This window comes from Mustela nigripes, chromosome 8 (assembly GCF_022355385.1).
Source record: "Mustela nigripes isolate SB6536 chromosome 8, MUSNIG.SB6536, whole genome shotgun sequence".
NCBI classification, from domain to species: Eukaryota; Metazoa; Chordata; class Mammalia; order Carnivora; family Mustelidae; genus Mustela; species Mustela nigripes.
In genome coordinates, this window is record NC_081564.1 from 64,460,117 (window position 1) to 64,481,119 (window position 21,003).

Below are 21,003 nucleotides of genomic sequence, written 5' to 3' on the forward strand. Positions count from 1 at the left end.
TCTGGGCCTCAGTTTCCTCTTCTGTAAAACCTACATGTCCTTGCTGACTGTGGGGAGGATGAATGAGATACCACGTGTCAAGGTCCCAACACAGTGTGCCTTGCTTTCAGTGGGTGGGCTTTCAATGGATGACTTTTAAGTAAAACTGAAGGGCATTTGTACAGACTTCGGTGAGCAATCCTGAGGTACACATAGAGGAGGCGCCCACTTAGTCAGTGCAAATGAAGAACATTGGGACCATCTCTACACAGGATTTGGTACCTGAAATATCCCCAGGAAAGGTGAATTCCTCCTCAGAGGCACTCCTTTATATTTCAGTACCACTGGGAGAGGCAAACATCAAAGCGCTCTACTTTCACGGGTGCTGGGTGCTGGCAGCACTGACCGCCCGCGAAAACAAGGAGACTCCGCAGGGAAGGGAGGTGAGGAGTCTGAGGAGAGATTTGTTAGGACTGGTCTTGCTTAACATAACATGTATTTAAAACCAAGTATGTTAATTTTCAGTCAAAGATCTTTGGGGGTCTTAACAATTCACCTCAATTCTGACATGAACTTCCCTGAGTTCGTGCAGACCCCACAAGCGCCCCCACCTCAGATGCCAGGAGCAACAGGAGTCCCCAGGCTACCCACACTTAAGCCTGGCAGACCCGGGATTTGGGGTTCCTGTGACTCTCCCAATAGTTCACTAGAACACCTCACAGAACTCAGGAGAGTGCTTTACCTATGATTACTGCTTACTTCAAAGGCTACAACTTAGGAATAGCCAATGGAAAAGAAACATGGTGGAAGGGGGGATGGGGGTTGCGCAGAGCTTGAATGCCCTCCCCGGGAGCGCCACCTTCCCAACATCTCAATGTGCTCGCCTGCATGCGCTCTCTGTGAACCCTACCATTCAGGGGCTTTTATGGGGTTTCATGAAGTAGGCACGATTAATTAAATCAGTGACCATGGGTGACCGAACTCCATCTCCCGCCTTTCTCCCCAGCCCAGAGTGGGGGTAGGGCCGAACTTTCCAACACTCTCCTCTAGTGGGGAGGTTGGCCCCCATCCTGAAGCCGCCTGCGGGCCCACCCGGAGACCCCTCATTAGCATAAACTCAGGTGGGGTTGAAAGGACTTTCCTAAGAATGACAAAAGGCACTCTTATCACTTAGGAAATTCCAAGGCTTTTAGGAGCTCTGTGCCAGGAACTGAGGACAAAGACCACACAGTTTTAATCTTGCCACAGAGCCCCTGATGTTGTTCTTACTTAAATAGCACAGTTTTCAGAGCTGGAAAGGGGAGGGTGAGGGACTGGGGACCTTGTCCATAATACTGGTGTTTCCATGGCCTCCCTGTTTGCTTCCGCCTTGTCTCCTGTTTCCATCCCGAGGGTCGCTGTCCTCCCAACATCCCAGGGGCTTTTCCGCCGCTTACCCCCGCCCCCCCCCCCCCCCCAAGAGGCTTTTCTTTCCAATCCCAGTGTGTCTTTGGAACTGTCCTATCCGTTCCCAACAAGGAAGGTCCCTAGGGCTGCGGGCCCTTACCTTCTTTCTATAATGTTTTCCTTCCTTCTACTTCAACAGGAACCAGACTGAGTCTTTCTGGCTCTCCCTGCCCCGGGGTGCGGTCGGTGTGGGGTCGATTCCTTGCCAGGTTGTTCTTGGGCAGGGAGGATCTGCTGTCTGAGGTCTTGAGAGTAACACTCAGCAGCGGGGGAGACACCTGCTTCCCTGTTAGCGCTGAAGGAGCGCAGCCCAGACTCACCTGCAGCCCCCACCTCCCCTCTGGCCGTCCCTCTCCTCACTCCTCTGCTGTCCAGTCACTGGCAGCTTGGCGCCAGAGTCCTTGTCCCCCCCAGCATCCCAGGGGCTTTTCCACCTCTTACCCCTTTACCCCTTTCCCCACCAAGATCAGCTTCTCTGCATATTTTCTCTCAGTCACAATTATTGGCTTGCTCTTTCTGCCAGGCTCTGTGCTGGACACCAAGGGAGCTCAGAAGAAGGAGGCCTGAGCTTTGCCCTCAGGGCACTGGCTCTCTTCTTCCTTTGTAACAGTGGTCAGGCCTTCCCTCAGGGATCCCTCATCGCCCTCAACTGCAGTCCTACCTCCTCCCAGCCTCTCACCCACTTGGCATGTGGCACCACTTCCTTGTCTTGACATCCCTTCAGGCTTCCATGTCTCCCTGGCTAGATGCTCGGTGGACTTCCTCCATTCACACCCACGGATTTGTGTCCGCCACAGAAGAGGGCCCCCGAGGCTCTCCCTGGTGAGTCAGGTAAGTGAGGAGGAAGAATGCATACAACAGGTACACAGGAGGGCAGATGTTATGAAGGGAACAAACAGTTCCTGAGGTGGGCAGTGGTGTGCTGGTCTGATGGCGTGTCTGAGGAACCTCTTGCTCCTTGAACCCTGGAGGTCACACAAGGTCAGGTCCTGAGTCATACAGAGCTACTCCTTACATTGAAAAATGAGAGGACAACACACACTAATTGAGAAATTTTAAACTGCCTGTTGCATTTATTTCCACTTTTTTTTTTTTTTTAAAGGATTTTATTTATTTGACAGAGAGAGGGAGAGAGAGAGATCACAAGTAGGCAGAGAGGCCGGGAGGGGGTGGGGAGGAAGCAGGATCCCTGCTGAGCAGAGAGCCTGATGCGGGCTTGATCCCCAGGACTCTGAGATCATGACCTGAGCTGAAGGCAGAGGCTTAACCTACTGAGCCACCCAGGTGCCCTTATTTCCACATTTTAATATAAGCTATAGACTTTGCATATAGAAGGGGGTATCGCTGTTTGGAAAGAGGGTTGGGGAGCCCAAGACAGAGAAGCCTCACTCAGCCACCCCAGGGAATGGGGGAGCTGAGGGGAGGCATCCCCTCCCAGCCACCCTCGGCCCCGAATGGCTCCACTCTCATGGCCTCTTCTGCCCTGATCCGTTCTGGTTCCACATGAACTTGGGAGCTGAATTGGCAGCATCACTGTACTTAACCAGTGAGTCTAGGTGACTCTGGGAGGTGCCTGTCCGGAGTGTTACCAGCAGAACAAGGGCCCGGTTTGTGGAGTGTTCTCTCTGAGTCAAGAATCCTGCTGACAGCTTTACATACACAAGTCACCTCACTCTTAGCCCTTACAAAAGGCTGCAAAGTGGTGTCAGGAGTGTGATGCGGTAAACTGGTAAGGACCTTTGTGCTTGGCAGGGTTTCTGAACCGCCCAGGGGGTCACTGCTAGAGGGAGGCAGAACTGTATCCAAATTCAGCTCTGTCATATTGCGGAGCCCCTAGGGCTGATAACCATGTGACCCTCTGCTACCTGGAATCCTTAGAATGTTCTGGATGGCCTTCCTCGTGGAAGGCATAATTTAATTCCATGGAATAATGCTCTGAGGCCAAGCAGGTAGTGTTAATTCTGGAGGCAGTGACTTGTCTGAGGTTATGTGGACAACGCAGGACAGACTTTCAACAGTTCCCCTTACAGTGTATATTGGGTGATTGTAGTGAATGTTGGTCATGCTGGGGTTGGAGGGTAGAGGGCTGGGTGGTTACCCTGAGGGAGGGGTAGCCTGGTTCTTAGCAATCTAGAAGAAAGAGTGGAGCAGCCCAGACCCACAATCTCCCATTCTCCTCATCTAAAGAATGACCCTAATAGTAATGTCTACCTTACAAAAAGAAATGGCAGAAGTAACCAGCTTGGTCAGGAGGGAAGGGGCTATAGTCAAAGCAAGTCACAGTCCAGCCATACTTTGATGCTACTGTTCAGGTCACCATTTCTAACAGGTACCTACTGCAGGCCCAGCCTCAGTGCTGGCACTGCACCAGGTTTAAGCAATGACCCCAGAAGAGTGTTTCAGACAGGGCTGGCCTTGGCCTCCAAGACTTAGGACAGAAGTTGGGAGGAGAACTACAGCTCTGTTTCAGTTGTAACACTGCAGGTAGGCTAAGGGATGGAAATGTTTGTGGGATGGTGTCTGCGAACGCAGGGGTCACGTTCAATTTCTGGTGGTGACAATGGGGCGGAGGGGGTTGCTAGTGATGTAGATGGAGGGGGAAGGGAGGCTGGGCCAGGCTTGTTGCATGGAGATGGGATTTCAGGAGCTTAGAGAGCTGAGCATGCCCTGCACTTGAGATTCTGGGAGACCATTCGGTATCTCTACAGCACTGATGAGATAATACTGTCAAGGAGTAATTTTCAAACCGAAGGTATTAATCCACATTTACTCTTTCATTTCAAAAACTGCAGGTGTGATCTTCATAGTGAAATTTTCTGTTTTTTGTACTGAAAGAGCCTGGGCTCTTATCACTACCCCACACCTTCTCCAATTCCTTGAGGACTAAGGTAGCACGGGAAAAAGTGAACAAAGAGATGAACAAGTGAGTGAAATATACATAGACAAAATGTGTATCGGGCACGTAGTGTAATCTCAGTGCATTTCAAAGAGATGGGTGTGGTAGAGGTTGGGAGAGCAAGGCCTAGAGTTGGACTGTTTGTGCTGGAGTCCCATCCTGCCACTCCTGATGTGTGACCTTGGGTGGGTCACTTTAACCATTCTGGGCCTCAGTTTCCATTTTTGTCACCTGGGGCTGGGAATAGTCCTGAGCTTATAGGGTTGTTGTGGGAATTAAATGAATAAATCCATTTAAACCCATGCTACAGTGCCTGGCACACAGTGGGCATTCAAAAAAAGTTGGCTAGTAATATAAAATTATTTTATCAATGTATTCGTTTAATCGTGGAAGGAAAACTCCCATGCTTGTGGGCAGTCAGCATAAATGAGTGAACTGGGGCAGCCGAAGCACCTGGTATGAAGGGTAGTGTTACCCCAGGTGCCAGCACGGCTCCTGAAAAAGTAAAGACCTCTTACATTTTCTCCTCAAGCTCTTATTTATTTATTCATTTACTTCTCAAAACCCTGACTTTGGGAGCACCAGCTAGACTTCGAGTTGCGTTTTTGTTCTCCGAGCCTTCTGAGCCCTGCACGGGGCCAGGTGGTCGGCGCTCACTTCACCTTTCCTCCAGGTCCCGCGTACAGCACGTTCCTTTCCATCACAGACCTGAAGGGAGGGCCTCGAGAACTCAGAGCACCCGGGCGCGTCCCGCTTCCCACAGTGAAGTGCAAAAGAGAGGAGTGACTCTGCAGAGGTGGAATTTGGGGCGTTGGCAACGCGCGGAGGGGCGGAGCAGGCTCTCCCGGCGGACCCTGTCTCACCAGCAGGTGGCGGTCTATCGGCCAGGCCCGCAAGGTAACCGACCAGAAACTTGAACGGGATGCTGATGCCACTGCAAGACGCGCACAGCGGAGTCTCCTCGAGCCGAGCTGTCGACATCCGGAAAAAGTGGGGAGAGAAGAGAGCGGACTCCTTGCTGGAGTCACTCAAGGATTCGGACACTACGAGCTTCATTCGGGAAGGGTTCAGAAGGGGTGAGTACTGAGAAGCGCGCGGAAAAGGGAGTGTTGTCCTTCTTTTAGGGCATTGTCCTTGGCTTGCACTGACTGGTTTCCAGTCCTCTGGGAAGGGTGTTTCTGGAAGGGAGATCCCTGATCAGATGGATGAGCGCGGGAAAGAAGCCCGGGAAGCTGGTGCCCGCGCGCCGGGCGCTCTGCAGCGGGAGGAGCGCGGATTCCTTTCCACCAGATGGCGCTCTCTGGCTTTCCCTTGGCTTCCCGCTCCAGTCCCTGGAGGCTGCCGCCGCAGCGGCCGCTCTAGCCGATCCGTGCGGGCTCTGTGGTTCCGGGCGGAAGTGAGGCGCCGAGCGGAACGGCCTCTGGTGACATTTTCTCCGGGCGGCGCGGACGAGTGAAGGGACTTGGTGGTGAAGGCTGTGGAGGTGGCGAAATTCGCTTTAGCTTCGGCGGGGCTTTGACCTCGACTCTCTGCTCGCCGCTGGGGCTTCTGCTGAAGAGGAGAAGGCGGCGGTGACCGTCGCGTCCCGAGTCACCGCGGCCGGGGGAGTCCCGGCCGGGGGGTCGGTCCGTGCCCCGACGGGGCGCGCGGAGCGGGCGAGGAGGTGCAGAGCTGTTGCGGAGCTCAGGTGAGCCGGGAAGGTGCGCAGGGCTGGGGCCCGGCTGCGTCCTCGGGAGGGGTCGGGTTGGGTCGGAGGGGTACGGGCCGCGGGTGTAGGCTCTGCGGCGCCCGGGCTGCGGGGTCGTGACGGGCCCGGCGGGCGCAGACTGTTCGCGCCCGGACTTGGCGGGAGGCACGGCCCAGGTGGGGGCCCCCGACGAGAGCGGAATCACTGGACGCCTTGTTCGTCCGCCCGCCGGTGACCCTCAGGTCCTCCCGGCCGGGGCGAGCTGGCGGGTCGAGCTCCCTCTCGCCTTCCCCGGGCCGCGGATCTCTCTCTCCCGGAGCTGAGAGGAGGCTGGTGGTGCCGCTGCCCGCGAGCCGCGCGGGAGAGCGGCTTTTCGGCCCTGAAGTTGTCTTCATGCAACTTTACGGCGCCCCAGCCCGTGGGAGAAGCGGCGGCAGCAGCCCTGCCAACTCTGCCAGCTCCGCGAGCCGGGATCTGGCGCCGACACCTGCCACTGCTCCCGGGAGCCCGGGCGGCCGCCCCAGTGCCGCGGTTGCCGGGGCCTAGGAGGAGGGAGAAAAGGCTTCCTTTGGTTGGCGCCGCCTGCCTCTCGGTGCTTCCACCACCTTCGGTCGGCAGACGCCGCCAGTCGATGGGAGGGATGTGTCAGCCAGCCTCCAAAACTGACCTCTTCTGGACAATTTGTCAACTTTATGTAGAAAATAGGCGCAGATGTAAACTGACGGGCCCCAAGTTAAAGATCATTGTCTTCTTTGACTCTTCCCGGGGAGTTTTCACTTCTCCCCACTAGCACTCCATGCTTTGTAACTTATTTTCTTACAGCACCGTCCTCAGTTTATTGTTGGGGCCGCAGTTCCCACGAGAAACCGCAGGTCATTCATTCTCTTCTTTTAAGTCCTCTCGGCTGTCGCAGAGTAGAGGCTTGCAGGTTGAACGAATGAACCTCTGTCTCTACTTGTTCTTCCTGATCGAACCGCTTGAGCAGTTTATGCTTACATGTGCTTTTCATTTCTTGACTGAGCTTTTGCTTTCTGAATCCATCTACCCAGTAGGATGAAAATCCCACTGATGATGCTTTGTCAAGGTTGGACCTCTTAATTACAAATACATCTGGCAGTTTTGCTTAGGCTATTATTGTGTAGTGTCGTTGGGCACATGCTAACAGTTTGAATCACTTCCTTTCTTCTCCTGGGATATTTTAAGGATGGAGGCTATTAACTTTCTAATGTAGTTTTGCTGATGCAGGCAATCTGGATTCCTCCAGTAAGAGCATTGCCTTTTGGTTTAACAAGCATTTTTAGAGGCTTAAAATTGATAGTTATTACCTGATGTCCTGAGGAGTCAAAATGCTAACCGTTTGTTAGTGGGAAGTGTAATATTTTGGCTGTCTAATCTGGCCAGTCCGATGCTTCATTTAGTGCTTTATGCATAGTAGGTGCTCAGTAAATATAAAATTGAGTTAAGTTTTAATTTAGGAAACTGAGATGGAATTTACTGCAATGACCTATGCTGCTTTAAAAAGAATCTTACTGAAATTTTATGCAGTTCCATTGAGAAATAAAAATATTTTTAGCCATTTTTTTTTTTAAAGATTTTATTTATTTGTCAGAGAGGGAGAGAGAGCGAGCACAGGCATACAGAATGGCAGGCAGAGGCAGAGGGAGAAGCAGGCTCCCTGCCGAACAAGGAGCCCGACGCGGGACTCGATCCCAGGACGCTGGGATCATGACCTGAGCCAAAGGCAGCTGCTCAACCACCTGAGCCACCCAGGCGTCCCATTTTTAGCCATTTTTAAATCAGAGTGCTTTTCAGTATCACTGTACTCTTAAAACTTCAAACCATGTTTATTTTTCATAATAACCTTTTGTAGATACAAACTTCAAAATAAGTGGGGTGCCTGGGTGGCTCAGTTGTTAAGCGTCTGCCTTTGGCTCAGGTCCTGATGGATTGAGCCCCATATTCCACGGGAAGCTTGCTTCTTCTCCCACTCCCCCTGGTTGTGTTCCCTCTCTCGAGTCTTTCCCTGTCAAATGAATAAATTAAAAAAAGCTTCAGTATAGATAGGTGTGTGCAATATGAGAGGCAGAGAGAAACTTCATGATTTCTTTCTTTTTATTTATTTGTTATTTTTAAAAAAGATTTTATTTATTTATTTGAGAGAGAGAGAGAGATCACAGGTAGGCAGAGAGGCAGACAGAGAGAGAGGGGAAAGCAGGCTCCCTGCCGAGCAGAGAGCCTGATGCAGGGCTCGATCCCAGGATGCTGGGATCATGACTTGAGCCGAAGGCAGAGGCTTTATTTAACCCACTGAGCCTCTTCAGGCGCCCCCAGCTAAATGATTTCTTAACGAAAAAAATTTTTCTGACATCTTTTTGTGAAAAAAGAGTGGAGCTGGAGACTTTCCTCACTGCTAGCTTCATGTTAAGTTCACAGTGTAGTTGTTCCATTGCTCACTAATTTAGTTTACATTTACTCTTAAGTGCATTTATGAAAGTGTTCTAATACTCTTTGTCTTGTACTCTCTGTGATTAATCCAAGATCTGTATATTAAAAATAAATTCAGCTTAAATTTTAATTTAATGCAGTTCTTTTGGAATTGAGTGCTTAGTATATGTCCTTCAAAGCTTTTATTTTGTAAGTGACATTGGTACCTTAAGTCTCGTTACTATATGACTAGTAACTTCTCCAGGTTTGTGTAACTTGTAAACTCATTTTTCAGGGAGTTGTTTTGCTGGGATCTTCAGTCTTAAGAGTTTTGTTCTGACATCTGCATGAGTAAACTCGATGTATATGTAGTTAGAATGGTTTTGTTTTTGTTTTATCTTTCTTTTAAAGTTTGGTACTGGTATATATTAGAGACTCAAACCCTGTGTAATTTCAGTGAATCATCTTAGACCTTCCTGTAAAACATTAAAAATGTTCTACCTTTTAAAAATGTATTTATTTATTTATTTGACAGAGAGAGAGAGAGACAGAGAACGCGAGTCTGTGTGTGCCCACACCGCAAGCAGCAGGAGGGGCAGAGGGAGAAGTGGACTCCCGGCTGGGCAGGAAGCCCATGCCAGGCTGGATCCTAGGACCTAAGCTAAAGGCAAACACTTAACCGATTGAACCACCCAGGCATCCCAAAAATCTGCTACTTAAAAATTTTTTTTTTTTTTTTTTAAATTTGAGAGAAAGAGAGAGAGAAAGCATGAGAGGAGAGAAGGTCAGAGGGAGAAGCAGACTCCCCATGGAGCTGGACGCCCGATGTGGGACTCCATCCCGGGACTTTAGGATCTTGACCCAAGCCAAAGGCAGTAGCTTAACCAACTGAGCCACCCAGGCAGCCTGCTACTTTTACAAAGTTTTTATTTTTTAAGTAAATACTACACCTAATGAGGGTTCAGGCGCACAATCCCGAGATTGAGTCATATGCGCTATGGATTGAGCCAGCCAGATGCCCCTCAAAATGTGCTATTAAGTGTGTTCTTTTGAACCATACTGATTATGGTATTCTGTATTATTTTAGGAAAGAATCTGGGGCCAAATAAATTTTCTTAGCTGTAGTGAAAATGAAATAGACATTAATAATTGGGGAAGAGCTACTGAAAACTTTGAGCAAACAGAGGACAACACATTCAGGTAGAACCTCTTTATTCTTACAACACTAATTTATTGATTGCCTACTGTGTGTCGCTAATGCTCTAGTTGTTAGAGATATACTGGTGAAAAGGACTGACAAGGTCCTGATGCTAAAAGAACTTAAACATTTAAACATTTAAACCTGAGTTTAAGATGAGTTTCCAGGTGGGCATTCCAGCCTAGGTAACTGCTTACCCAGAGTCATGAGTATCATTCTTGGCTGGTTAAGTGTGGCCAGTGCCTTGAGTTCACAAAGGGATAGGTTGTGAAGGTACGTTAGTCTGCTAAAGTGTTTTTTTGTTTTTTTTTTTTCTTTTAGGGGAAAAAGCTCAGGTGGAATATGAAGGATGGGCATTCCTTTTGAAAAATTTTCTTTCTTTTTTTTTTTTTTTTAAAGATTTTATTTATTTATTTATTTGACAGAGAGAGAGAGATCACAAGTAGGCGGAGAGTCAGGCAGAGAGAGAGAGAGAGAGAAGCAGGCTCCTGCTGAGCAAAGAGCCCGATGCGGGGCTCGATCCCAGGACCTTGAGATCATGACCTGAGCCGAAGGCAGCGGCTTAATCCACTGAGCCACCCAGGCGCCCCTTGAAAAATTTTCTTCATTCTTCTGTTCAATGAGTAGAAATGTTACTGGTTTAATTTTATTATTATTATTATTTAAAAAGATTTTATTCATTTATTTTGATACACAGAGAAATCACAAGTAGGCAGAGAGGCAGGCAGAGAGAGGGGGAAGCATGCTCCGCCCAGCAGAGAGCCTGATGCGGGACTTGATCCCAGGACCCTGTGATCATGACCCGAGCTGAAGGCAGAGGCCTAACCCACTGAGCCACCCAGGCGTCCCTATTATTATTATTATTTTAGAGTGAGTAAGCGAATGAGTGAGTGGAGAGGAGCAGAGGGAGAGAGGAGAGAGAATTTTAAGCAGGTTCTATACTCAGTGTGGAGCCTTATGCTGAGCTCAGTCCCAAGACCCAGGACCCTGAGATCATGACCTGAGCTGAAATCAAGAGTCAGACGCTCAATCAACTGAGCCATCCAGCTGTTCCACTGGTTTTCTTTTTTATTTTGGGTTTGATTCTTATTTGTCAGACTAATTTGATAGTACTTTTCTTTAGGTTTTAAATTCCAGTTTTAAGTATAAATTTGATTGTTGTCATGAAACTTTTTTCTAAATCCTTTTAGGGTTTATCTTTTTTTAAGGGGTTATCTTTTTTTTTTTTTTTTTAAGATTTTATTTATTTATTTGACAGAGAGAAATCACAAGTAGATGGAGAGGCAGGCAGAGAGAGAGAGAGGGAAGCAGGCTCCCTGCTGAGAAGAGAGCCCGATGCGGGACTCGATCCCAGGACCCTGAGATCATGATCTGAGCTGAAGGCAGCGGCTTAACCCATTGAGCCACCCAGGCGCCCCAAGGGGTTATCTTTAAATTGTACCTACCTTTCTTACTCTTTCGGGGCTCATGGTAGGGGAAATAAACAGTGTTTTCTGCTTCTGTGTGGGCAGCCTCAGCACAAGTGGGATTGATGTTTAGTCAGTTTGCACACTCAGCCTACAAGTCCTTGTGGTAAAAGAAAGGAGCAGGGTGAAACTAAAAAGTATTTTATATTCCTTCTGTATTTCTGGGCTAAGGGAGGAAATGTGTGTTGTATATATTAAACATACTTTTCATAACACTTTAGTAACAGATGATAATACTAAACGTAGTTTAAAAATAGCAGAAAACCAGTGTGACTCAGATTTGATGATTGTCTTGTTTAGGATTTGTGGCTTTATAGTGTTCATTTTAAGTTTTGTTTCTGTTCTCTCTCATGTCTTCATTCAAAACAGGGACCTCCGCTTCTGTCACTTAATAGCCAAAAGATAGATGGTATAAATCCTAAGTTATTAATTTGACTTGATTCAATTTTGAAACAACCTGGATGGTATTTTCTAGTTAAGATTAGTTAAAAGTAGAAACCTACCACATAACTGCCATGTTTGTTTGTGGGGGTGTTTATACCTTTTTAAATCGGAAGCCCATTTACTGAGTACTTAGGTGCCAGTTGGGGATGGGTAGAAAGATGAAAGAAAATTTCTGCATAAGGTACTCAAATCTAGTGAGCCAGATGACCTTTAAGTTTCTTTCCTGTCCTAAAATGTGAAGAAAAGTAGGTTATAGCAGAAAAACGTATAGCGAAGTATAGGATGGAGTTAGTCTTTTCCTTTATAAAATCATTTTAAATACGGTATTGGAGAATGACGTTTTTCCTAAATAGGTCTCTAAATGTGAAAGAAAATGATTGGAGACTTGAGTGTTCTTTTTTGTACTGCCAGTTCATTTACAAAATACTTTTTCCTCTGCCTGGAATTCAAGTCCATGTATTAGTAGTAAATTAGTTTTGATTGTTCAAAGAGCAACAAAATTAAATCTTTAAAAATTTATAGCAGTCATTCCTAAGAATTTGGATAAACTAGGCTTGTGCTTAGGTAATCTAGAATTTTAAGTTTTCATTAGCATGATAAACATTTGGGAAACAAGATACTGACTGAAGTGTCCAGAAGTTATTTTATACTGAGTTGTCTGGTTTAAAGAAAAACAACAACAACAACAACTTTTATGATGTTCTGAGTCAGCATTTTGCTAGGTGCCTTATAATTAGAGAAAGGTATTGTTGGGGATAGGGAAATTGGGTGTGGACTAAAACTCTGGGAAAACAGGACTGTTTTCCTTTCTGTGTTAAGAACAAAAACCTCATGTGGTTAAGATTTTAAGTGGTATTCTGTCTGCCCTAGTTTTAACCTAGCATAGAAGCATCATTTATTCTTACATCAGGGCTTTATCAAGGGTTTCCCATTACTTTATTCCACTACAGTTCATCAAATAATTGCTATGTTAAGTTTTCGGCACCATTTAGCTAGGGGACCTCAGGTCCTGGCATATGATGACCCATCTTTATCCCATCTTTATGTGTACTGTATTTTGAGGGAGATAGAAATGGCCAGAGCAGAGATCTTGGAGGAAATCTGGAACGTGTGTTTTAAAGTATTTTTGATTTACACTGATAGTGCTTTTGAGTACTTGGAGGGTCTCATATTAGCCGTGGTGCATTCTTTGCATGTGGTAACTTCCTTGGCTCTTGATGCTGGTTTATTCACAGCCTGGGGCTGGGCCAGTTGCATGTCAGTAGTGGTGGTATCTGCAACATGAAATGATTTGAGCAGCCATTATCACTCTTGGCCTATTTATAGAGGTTGTATCACTGGAGGAAGGTTGGCTGGCAAGCAAGCAGAGCTGCTGTCTTCCCATGGTCTCACAATTTATATTTCAGTCTAGGTGGGCCAAATCCATTCAGCTGCATTAATTTCTTTTTTTTTTTTTTTTTAAAGATTTTATTTATTTATTTGACAGAGAGAGATCACAAGTAGGCAGAGGGGCAGGCAGAGAGAGAGAGAGAGAGAGGAGGAAGCAGGATCCCTGCTGAACAGAGAGCCCGATGCGGGTCTCGATCCCAGGACCCTGGGATCATGACCTGAGCTGAAGGCCAAGGCTTTAACCCACTGAGCCACTCAGGCGCCCCAGCTGCATTAATTTCTAATGTTTCTTTTCTGTACTCCAATTTTTTAGCACTTCAGTTTCTTAGTCAACTTCACTCATGAAGGAAAAAAACCCAAATAACTATTACCACACTGAAGATAATTAGCAATAATTTCTTACTATCATATGATATTTAGTGTTCACATTGTTCCATTGTCTCCTAAATGTATTTTCATACTTATTCAGACTGAGTCAAAAAGGTTTGGGTATTGTTTGGTAATCTAAAGTTTCCCCCTACATTTTTTCCCTGGCAAATAACTTGAAGAAACAGTTTTCCCCATTTGAATTTGTCAGTTACATTCCTATGGTGGTTTTAAACATGTTCCTCTGTCCCTCGGTCTCTTGTTATTTGGTATTAGGTTTAGAGGCTTGATCAGATTCAGTTTTTATACTGTGTGTGTGTGTGTGTGTTTGTGTGTATTTTAAGATATTATTTATTTGACAGAGTGCAAGAGCGGGAGCGCACACACAAGCAGAGGGAGTGGGAGAGGGAGAAGCAGACTCCTCACTGAGCAGGGAAGCCGACGTGGGGCTCCATCGCAGGACCTTGGGATCATGACTCAGTCCCAAGGCAGACACTTAACCAACTGAGCCACCCAAGCACCCCTGTAATGTATATTGTTTCTTTCCTTTTTCTTTGAAGGGGCAAAAATATACCTTGTTAGATCATGTTGAGTAGTTGTATGAGGAGGCACATAATGTTTGGTTCTCTGTGGTGTTAGCAGCTGTTGACACTCATTGCTGAGCTGCACTTAATTACTCCTAATTCCTCACTCTGAATGCCTTTCATCATTCTCATTTCTGAGGCTTTTATACTGTACCTTGTTTATAGCCTCTTCAACCTCTTCCTTTTGAGAGCTAAGGGAAGGGATGAGTTGCTGTGGGGAAGAGGGCTGTTTCCGTTACATCATTATATTGTAGTGGTTTTATTTCAGTCCTGATCTTTGGTTCCTGGACTGTGCATATTATCCATGCTACCTGCAACTTCTTAGTGAAAAAACTAACCCCAAATACAACAAGTAATCAAAAGAAGTCCTTTGGGAGCAAAATTTGTTTTGAGATATTGGTGCTTACTAAGGTAAGACTACTGTTATTATTAGAGTAGGTTAGTGGGTGCCTGGGTGGCTTAGTCAGTTAAGCATCTGCAGCTGGCTCAAGTCATGATTCCAGGGTACTGGGATTAAGTCCTGCATCGGGCTCCCTGCTCAGTGGAGAAGTCTTTTTTTTTTTTTTTTTAATTTTTTTTTATTTTATTTATTTGTCATAGAGAGAGAAGCGAGAGCAAGCACAGGCAGACAGAGTGGCAGGCAGAGGCAGAGGGAGAAGCAGGCTCCCCGCCAAGCAAGGAGCCCGATGTGGGACTCGATCCCAGGACGCCGGGATCATGACCTGAGCCGAAGGCAGCTGCTTAACCAACTGAGCCACCCAGGCGTCCCTGGAGAAGTCTTTTTTTCCCTCTGTCCCTCACCCCAGTCGTGCTCATGTGCCCTATCTCAAAAGAAATAAAATCTTAAAAAAAATTTAAAAAATTGAAGTGTGCATATATAAAAATTAGAAAAAAAGATTGATTTTTCTATTTCAAAAGATTTGGCAACATCACTGTTAAAGACATAGTGGATTCTCTTCCTAGAACTGGGGGCTTTGTTTTGATTTTTAGTAAGATAATTCTACTTTTACCTTATTTGTGTTATGTTGTCTAAGAAATTTAGTTTAGTTGTGTTTATTTTTGCATCTTTATGCATCAGTTCACAAACATTTATATATAGTATTCTTTTTTTTTAAAGATTTTATTTATTTATTTGACAGACACAGATCACAAGTAGGCAGAGAGGCAGGCAGAGAGAGAGAGAGTGAGGGAAGCAGGCTCCCTGCTGAGCAAAGAGCCCCATGCGATGCGGGGCTCCATCCCAGGATCCTGAGATCATGACCTGAGCTGAAGGCAGAGGCTTTAACCCACTGAGCCACCCAGGTGCCCCTATATTTAGTATTCTAATTAAGGAAAAATACCAGGTTATTAGTGGTGTCCGTTTTTGTGTTAGGGTTTTTTTTTGTTTTTGTTTTTGTTTTAAGATTTTGTTTATTTATTTGACAGAGACAGCAAGAGACGGAACACAACCAGAGGAAATGGGAGAGGGAGAAACAGGTCTCCTACTGAGTGGGGAGCCCGATGAGGGACTGGATCTCAGGACTCTGGGATCATCCCCTGAGCTGAAGGCAGACGCTTAATGACTGAGCCACCCAGGTGCCCCTGTCTTAGGTTTTATGTGGAAAGGAGAGTTACATTGTCAGAAGTCATGTTGACTTTATGTAATGGAAAATATTTTTTTTTTTTAAAGATTTTATTCATTTATTTGACAGAGAGAGAGAAATCACAAGTAGATGGAGAGGCAGGCAGAGAGAGAGAGAGAGGGAAGCAGGCTCCCTGCTGAGCAGAGAGCCCGACGAGGGACTCGATCCCAGGACCCTGAGATCATGACCCGAGCCGAAGGCAGCGGCTTAACCCACTGAGCCACCCAGGCGCCCCTGGAAAATATTTTTTTTTTTTTTTTTTTAAAGATTTTATTTATTTATCAGAGAGAGAGTGGGAGAGAGCGAGCACAGGCAGACAGAATGGCAGGCAGAGGCAGAGGGAGAAGCAGGCTCCCTGCCGAGCAAGGAGCCCGATGTGGGACTCGATCCCAGGACGCTGGGATCATGACCTGAGCCGAAGGCAGCTGCTTAACCAACTGAGCCACCCAGGCGTCCCTGGAAAATATTTTTATATACAAATTGATAGTTCTATTAAGCAAACAAGGGGTTTCATTAGTGGTCTTGGTGATTTTTAAAAATGATTCAGTTCAGTTTAACAAAGATTTAAATATTGTATATAAGGGAAAAGACCGTTAAGTATTAGGAACTGTGAATGAACTGAAAACAACGTAATCCCTGTCTTCAGAGGAGATTGCAATATAATGGGGCTGGAGGGGTAGGTAAAAACATTTGCATAAGTGACTGGTTTCTTTTTATTACTTTCTTCATATTGTGCTGTTCCCCTCCCCCATGTTTAAGGTTAACTAATTCTTAATTTCTTGGGCTTAAATTTTCTGTCATTGCTGTGTGTGTGTTTGTTTGCTTTAAAAATCACCCTCATAGCAGTGTATGTGTTGTGTGCTACAGTCAGAAAAATCAGGTAATTTATTAGGTGCTAATTTTTTTTGGATGATTATTTATACTGTGATTCTCTTCCACCCTTAGCTTGTCATATTATCTGTATCCAACTTCTCTGACACTGTAGAGTCACTTCATAATCTTTGACAGTTGCCCACACCAGCAGGAAGTAGGCTTACAAAACTGAAAGTCCTGCTTCATTCTAGTTTTATCTTCTTGGGTTGCAATTTGTCTCTTGGTCTCTGTCTTCTGTTCATGTTTATATTTTAAAAAGTAAAACCATGCAAAACTTCAAAACACCTTAACTTGGGCCTTTTCTTTTAAGTTTTTGGGTATAGGGTAGGCAAAGTTAGGTAAAGAACTTAGAAAGTGGTTTTAAAGACCAATAATTGGGGTCACCTGGGTGGCTCAGTGGGTTAAAGCCTCTGCCTTTGGCTCAGGTCATGATCCCAGGGTTCTGGGATTGAGTCCCTCATCGGGCTCTCTGCTCAGCAGGGAGCCTGCTTCCTCCCCTCTCTGCCTGCTTCTCTGCCTACTTGTGATCTCTGTCTGTCAAATAAATAAATAAAATCTTAAAAAAAACAAAAAACAAAAACCCATAATTGTCATGGAATTTTTTTTTAACCTTCGTCCCAATTATTAGGAAAGTTATTACTACTGCAAGTGAGTCAGTAGAAGATGCAAGCTATGCAACAATTGCAAACCTATGCAAGAACATACGCAAGCAACTCTTGGAGGCAGAAATTTCTACTCTCTCAGAGTTAAGCTACATTGTTGTTGGTGGTCTCATGATTTCTTTTGTTTTTAAGGTCCATTCATATAAGAAGTGTTTTTATAGCAGTGTAGAAGCAGTCCAGTTGCTTTTAATTTTATTGCTAGGAGAGTTCATCATTTTTGAATCATAGATTCAGTAATAAATGCATAGTTGAGGGGTGCCTGGTTGGCTCAGTCAGTAGAGCATGTGACTTGATCTCAGTGCTGTAAGTTAGAGCCCCATGTTGGATATAGAGATTATACTTGAAAATATATTTTTTTAATAGAACAGCCTCTTTTATTTTTTTTTTAAGGGGAGAAGGGACAGAGGGAGAGGGAGAGAGAAAACCTTAAGCAGGCTCCTTGCATGGTGTGGAACCCCATATGGGCCTTGATCTCACAATCCTGAGATCATGACCTGAGCTGAAATCAAGAGTTTGATGCTTAACTAACTGAGCCACTTGTTTGTCCCCCAAAATAAAAAGTCCTAAAAAACCCCCAAACAAACAAAAACCTGAACAAACACATGTAACTGAATATTTAAACTATAAGCCAGCTAACAATTTTTGGATTTCAAAGCTAAACCAATAAAAAAATAACTTTAAAAAATTTGCTTAGACTGCTCTGAGGCTATTTGGACTGCACTTCCCTTGCTTAATAACTCCTTCCCTCCTTTATATGGCATAGTTTTAACTTATTTTTTTTTTAAGATGTTTTTTTTTAATATTTTATTTATTTATTTGACAGAGAGAGATCACAAGCAGGCAGAGAGGCAGGCAGAGAGGAGGAAGCAGGCTCCCTACTGAGCAGAGAGCCCGATGCGGGGCTCGTTCCCAGGACTCTGAGATCATGACCTGAGCCGAAGGCAGAGGCTTAACCCACTGAGCCACCCAGGTGCCCCAAAGATTTTATTTTTATTTAATAGAGAGAGAGGGAGACCAAAGAGGGAGAAGCAGATTCCCTGCTGAGCAGAGAGCCTGATGCAGGGCTTGATTCCAGGACCCTGAGATCATGACCTGAGCTGAAGGCAGATGCTTAACCAACTGAGCCACCAAAGTGCCCTGGCATAGTTTTTCCTTTTATTGATTAAATTGTATGGTATGCTTTGGGCATGGTTTTAAGTAAGTGCAGTATGCAAAAGTACACTGCTTTTTTCAGATATAAAGATATCAAAGAGGTGGTGATTGTGTGGTCTCTATAAAGTGAATAAAAACAATGGGTATTTGTTTTTAGGGAAAGTTATCAAAGGAGTATCCTTGTTTACCTTCTTCAGTATAAAATGCAGATATATTTTGATTTATATAAAAGATTATTTTTTTTTTTTGGTTCAAGTGTTTTTTTAAAAGTTTTTTTCAAGTCCCACTGCCAATGTGGGACTTGAACCCATGGTCCCAAGATCAAGAGTTAAACACTCGGGGCACCTGGGTGGCTCAGTTGATTAAGCATCTGCCTTTGGCTCAGATTCTGATCCAGGGTTCTGGGATCGAGTGCTGCATTGGGTTTCTTGCTTAGTGGGGAGCCTGCATCTCCTTCTCCCTCTGCTTGCTGCTCCCCCTTTTTGAGTGCCCCCTCTCTCTGTCAAAAAGTAATATCTTGAAAAGAAAGAAAAAAAAGTTGCCCGTTTTTCCAGCTGAACTATCCAGGTGCCCCACAAAACATGTATTCTTGTATAATTGTGGGTGAAACTGAATAATGAAGTAGCTTAGAATTTAAACTTTAATAGCTTATATTAATTGAACCATAGATTGAAGCAAGGAAAAAATCGCATGTCAGTTGCATTTCCTGTAGCTGCTATTGAAAAAAAAATTATGGGCGCCTGGGTGGCTCAGTGGGTTAAGGCCTCTGCCTTCTGCTCAGGTCATGATCTCAGGGTCCTGGGATCTAGTCCCGCATCAGGCTCTCTGCTCAGCAGGGAGCCTGCTTCCTCCTCTCTCTCTCTGACTGCCTCTCTGCCTACTTGTGATCTCTCTCTGTCAAATAAATAAATAAAATCTTAAAAAAAAAAAAAGAAAAAAAATTGTTACTGAAGCCTTTATCATTATTGTATATATCTGAAAGGCAGGTGTTAAGCTAATATGTAGCTTATTTATAGATAAAGCTGGTGCTGAAGTAAAGGGTAACTGCACTTGTAGCAGAGTTTGTCCTTAAAATTTTTAAATGGTTGGGATGGGCGCCTGGGTGGCTCAGTTGGTTGGACGACTGCCTTCGGCTCAGGTCATGATCCTGGAGTCCCGGGATCGAGTCCCACATCGGGCTCCCAGCTCCATGGGGAGTCTGCTTCTCCCTCTGACCTTCTCCTCGCTCATGTTCTCTCTCACTGTCTCTCTCTCTCAAATAAATAAATAATCTTAAAAAAAATTTTTTTTTAAATGGTTGGGAAATTATTAAAAAAAAAAGATACTGTAAAAAGCCAGTGTTTGAAGTAGCAGAATGTCGTTAAGATTCTATTTTAATGAAAATGAAACTTATATTTAAAAAATGATATCCACAGGCCCTAGCAAAATGTCTTTTGCTTCATAAATACTGTATAAATATATGTTGTTCAACAAATATTAAGTGTCTGGCAGGTTTGGGGTATTTTTCTAAATGCTACAGATACAGTAATCAATGTGACAAATTCCCTGCCCTCTTACATTCTATGAAGCAGACAGACAATAAACTGTAAACACAAATGAGCAAGGTAATTTTAGTTTCCTTTTAAGAAATAGAGAATATTGGGGATCCGGGTGAGAGAGGAGGTGTTTTACTGTATTTAAGGAAGGCCTTTTAAAGGTGGGTTTCAATTGAGATCTTAAATACTAGAGCAAACCAGATTTCAGAATTGTAACTACCTTTCCTCGTAGTGGGAACAGCAAGGGCAAAATCTCCTGAATCAGAAAAGATCTTAGCATATTGAAGAATTTGGAGCCTAATGGAGCAAAATGATGCTGAAGTGAGACTTGAGCAATACATGCCTTGTAGGCCTTTCTGAAGAAACTGTAGGTCTAAGCAAGGAGCAGTCTTGTTTACCTTTTTTGGTGTACAGCATAGATGTGCTTTGATTCACACAGAGGAGTTATTCTTGTATATTCATGGACAAAACCTGAATTTTAAATATCAAACCTCAAATACATTAGGAAAACTTATTTTAAAGGAGTCTGACGAAAGCCGTATCTTTAAAATGTATAACCTAAGTGATGTTTTGTAAAGATCCAGATGTTCAGAATTTTCATTTTGGTTAAAGGGGGCTACTTGTGTGTCTTAGGTTAAGAAACAGGTTGGAAATTCAGAAAGTGTTCTAAATATATCTATCTAAGTCTATCTAAATATATCTTGGCCATTAACCTACATATTCTTTTCTTAGAAATGAGGATTATATATTTCAGGTTAACTATGAGCAATAATTAATAAAAATAATTAAAATGTTCTGGAAACCTAAATGGAATTGTTTAGATAGTTGTCAGTATGGATAGACCACTTAATTGTGTGTATCTTTTTAAATTGTAGCTTTGTAAAAAGCCTGCAAATAGGCAATAAAACAGTCATCAGTTTGTTTTTAAAAATAGCAACAGAAGCATTCTTTTAGTAGGCTTTTCAGTTGAAATCGCCTATATCTTTTTTTGCTTTTTAAAATATTCCTTGAGGGGTGTGTGGGAGGCTCTGTCAGTTGGGCATCCAACTCCTATAATTTCAGCTCAGGTCATGATCTAATCTCATGGGTGGAGAGATCGCACATTGAGCTGGTCTTTCCATTCAGCAGGAAGTCTGCTTGGGATTTTCTCCCTCTGTTCCTCCCCTACGTATGCATGTACTCTCTCACAAATTAATAAATCTTTATTTATTTATTTTAAATATTAAAATTTAATATTTAAAATATTTGTATTAAATATTTATGTATCTTTTTATTTGAGA

General features: G+C 44.5%; 1 protein-coding gene across 3 annotated transcripts in view; it reads left to right on the forward strand.

The window, feature by feature from the left end:
• Nucleotides 1-5,200: 5,200 nt before the first annotated feature.
• The window catches only part of ARK2N (arkadia (RNF111) N-terminal like PKA signaling regulator 2N), an 88,101-nt gene continuing 72,298 nt past the window's right edge, over nt 5,201-21,003 (forward strand). For 2 of the 3 annotated variants that reach the window (XM_059409587.1, XM_059409590.1), the window contains exon 1: nt 5,714-6,008. The gene's annotated coding sequence lies outside the window, so the exon portion shown is untranslated. Of the gene's footprint in view, nt 5,398-5,713; nt 6,009-21,003 lie in introns of those variants that run through there. The other variant, XM_059409588.1, reaches the window with a different exon arrangement.